Source organism: Echinops telfairi, unplaced genomic scaffold (assembly GCF_000313985.2).
Source record: "Echinops telfairi isolate 266 unplaced genomic scaffold, ASM31398v2 ScPeMD7_443;HRSCAF=831, whole genome shotgun sequence".
In the NCBI taxonomy this organism is placed as follows: Eukaryota; Metazoa; Chordata; class Mammalia; order Afrosoricida; family Tenrecidae; genus Echinops; species Echinops telfairi.
The window spans coordinates 42,946,389-42,950,250 of record NW_022104341.1 but is presented as its reverse complement, the minus strand read 5'-3'; positions in this window follow the sequence as shown (position 1 = coordinate 42,950,250).

Below are 3,862 nucleotides of genomic sequence, written 5' to 3'. Positions count from 1 at the left end.
GATAACAGTTGTATGAGCCCCTAATAAAATGTTTTTTAAAAATTATACATGACAATACAAGGTACTGGAAACTTTTACTCTGATTTGGTATTCAGTTCCAAGGGACTTTGACCTTTTGACCTTTCTTGGGGTCCTGAGCAGTCAGAATAAACCACGTAGTTGCACTCACCACCAATAACGCCAGAAAAAACAGAAGAAACTTTGAGATGTAGGCAATTAATATGGCCCTGCCAGACATCATTCCTTCTGTGATGTATTATAATTCTGGATTCAATGTCTGCAGCCATGATCCCAATTTGGAGGAAGTTCTCTCTGCTCTAGGGTTAAAGTGGGATTAAATCTTGACCTTAGTAGAGGCTGTGAATGACGTCACACCCTTTGTTTCCTTGGCAGCATCTTTAAGACTACTTCACTAGAGGTTGTGACTTAAGACATCATCCTTCACTTTTCTTGAGGGTATGAGAAAAACCCCTCCATCAAGGCCATTCCTAGGTGTTCATGAGTCACCTGGGACAGAAAGAAGCCCCAGGACCACAGGAAGAGCACTTCCAAGTGGTGGAGGCAGCTTAGGCCAGATGAAACAGCCACTTTGCAGAGCATCTGAGGGCAGCTGCACCCAGTTGATCTGTGGGTCTTCTTCTCTGGCCAGAAGCTATGCAACTGTGAGACAGATGGCCTGGCTTCCTGGACCAAGTGTGGCTGAGAACCAGAAAGGGACTTGATTGCTGGATTCAAGAGGTGTTGCTGTGGACCAAAGAGTGTATCATTACTATTTACTGATCGTGATTTGTGCTAACCTATAACTGCTCTATGACACCCCCTTAATCATCATCAGTATCATCGGCGAGTTAGGGGTGGCTGTTGCTATGGATGACCAAACCCAACACAGATGCAGATGGGCATGAGAGGACCAGGTGGTGTCAGAACAGGTAAAGAAGAATGGAATGTGGAGGCTTGTCTGAATCCTGCTTCATGGCCATAAGGAAACTAAAAGTATGTCAGACATGACCACCTCCACTCTGTAAGTGCAAACCCACATAGAATAGGAATGATCACGTTGGTTAAAGTATAGATGTTTTGTTATTATTTAGGTTTCCTGACAAAGCACAATATCGGCACTAATATTCATTAAAATGTTAAAGGATTGAAGGGAGAGCGAGAGAGGAAAGAAGAAAGGAACTCTAGAGTGGAGAGAGGAAGGAGCGGGGATACCGAGGAAAGATGTCAATAAAAGTGAGTCTGGGGAGACTAGAGAAACAAAATTCATAAACACTCATATTTTATAAGAGAGAGTTTTATATACAGGGTAATTGTACATTAACCATCCCAACCCAGTCGAGGCCAAGCCCGTAAGTTCAACATTAGCGCATATGTCCAACATTGATCTACAATGTCCTCCTCAAATTCACAAAACACACACAGTGATGCCGACTGCAGGCGGAAAGCTGAGTCAGTGAACGTGTAAGCATCTCAGCGCTGGCAGGAGTCTCCACACGGCTGCTCCAGCACCCAGGGCTGAATCGGGGTAGTTCCATGTGGCTTCTCTTCAGGAATGTCTCGCTTAGGAAGTGAGCCTTGCCAACTGAGGCAGAGAACTAGTTAAGGCAACTGGTCCGACCATCAGAGAGCAAGAGACCAGAAAGGTGAGGCTCGTGGAGCCATTTATCTCTGTGCCCTTCAAATAATCCAATGTGTTCATTGGCCTGGTTGGAAAAATAAAACTTAACTATCACAAAACGGAAGGAAAAAATAAGGAAAAGAGGAAGGGGATTTACAATGACACAGAAGGAAATGATAAGAAATGTAATAATCCTTCAGGTAGTGTTAAACCATGGAATATGGTTTAGTTATTGGGCGTCTTTGAACATAAAACTAGAACCATTATTTTCTACCTGGTTTTATCAGGTGTACAAAAAAGGGGAAAAATACTAGAAACAAGTTAAAAATAAAATCAAATGTCTGTCTCATGCCAAACATATCTTTGATACTGCCAGAGAAACACATTAAGATCCAATTTATTTTAATTGAATATTTATCCTCTATTTGGCACAAATCCATCTGCTAATAGGTTCAATAATTACATAAATGCATGTGCTAAATTTCCATGAATAGATGCATTGTCAGGGAAAAAAATCACCAAGTATCCACAAGACCCTGCTTAATTTAATATTTTATGGAAATTTTGATGGGAACTCAGTAGACAGTGAAACAATGAAATACCTGTATATTAACAACAGGATTTTGAATCAAATGCATTTAATATTCCAAGTGAATGAAGCACATGAGCAAATGTAAGATAATCTATTTTAATGTTTTCTTTAAAAAAAATAAGTTTCTGCAGCAACGTTATTGAAAGTGTATAAACTAAATCTACTTCAGTGGTGGATGTGTTTTACAATACATCAGTTAATAGAATTTTTCATATTTTCTCTTTTTACTTGAACCAGATGGCCCCTCCTTAATTAAAATTAATGCCTGGTTCCAAAGAGTTCATTGCAGTCTCCCATGGTACAGCTGTGCCACAAATGATTGTCACTTCTGGGAGACTATATTGTCTGCATGCTATCACCAGAACCTTTGCAACAACCTTCATTGCAACTCTGACTCCTTCCTTTTCTTAGTCTAATTATCTTTCAAAAATAATCAGAATTGTAATTTAAATATTACAGTACATAATTAACCACACTGGTTGACAGAGAATGAGAAATTGTGGCTCTAGGCAAGCATCAAAATTAATATGTACAATCGGGAATACATCTTGTTGTGTAGGAGTGTCATCTAGCTAGTTTGCAAAGAGAAGCAGAGCTGTGTGAGCAGGCCCAGCTAGGACCCCTCTGCCGCCTTGGGTAAGGCTTATGAAATTCCACAGTCAGCCTGGTCTTACTTTTTCTGATATTGTGCTTTTACTATTTCCCTAGGAAAATTCAACCATCGCCCCCAGTGAACACCTTTGGATCCCATTAGAAGCCTGGCTCCTTTGAAGTGTGAACATTTGTAGACATAGTTTTGTTTTTTTGATTGCTGCGATTGTTTCTGCGTTAGCTTCGTGGACAGTTGTGAAGGATTTTCGGGTGTCACTTTCTTGTAGACGTAGTCCCAAAAAGTGGCTTCTCTGTCAACCTTTAGCCTTAATGCACTGGAGAGGTGAAGAGAGAAGGCAAAGGCAGATCAGCTGTAAGGAGGCCCTGTGGACATTGGGGTCCAATGATTCTTTTAAGACTGCTTAGTAGAGAGACAGAGCTAAGCCTCGACTCTTAGATGAAAGGAGCAGGAACCTCAAGTACACGAAGAAGTTCTCTCTGCTTTTTACCAAGATTTGACCCCGTCAAGATGTCCGTGAGTCTGTTGTTTTCCAATAGCACTCTGAAGGAAAGTTATTCAGGCCGTGATTGAGCTTCTCCATCAGAAGCGTCATCTGTCATTACCAAGATCTCTGAAGGTCATTTGAAAAGAAACTTTCAATATCTTCTTCATCTCCTCGAAAAGTAAACATCCACACAGAGGTGAACCCTGGTTTTATATAGGAAGCAAAAGGAATCAGCTGAAGTATAAGTTGATGAAAATGTGAAAATAAACAGAAGAAAGTTACAAGATACATGGGAATTTAACAACCCAGTGAGGCCATTTGGTTGCTCTCATTATTAGCTTCCCTTTATTAACTCGTTGTCCATATATCTCACGTCCCAGTGGATGCAGTGTGCTCCCTCTCGAATTGCTCTCCTTTTGGGTTGTTGTCTGTTGTTGGCTGGTGTTCTCCTGTTGTTGCTGTTGATGGCAAGTCCTTTCCTCCTCAAGAGAGGCCATCATGCGCTAGATCGATAGCTACATCTCTCCACTTGGCTCCATTGCTTGAGCCACAACA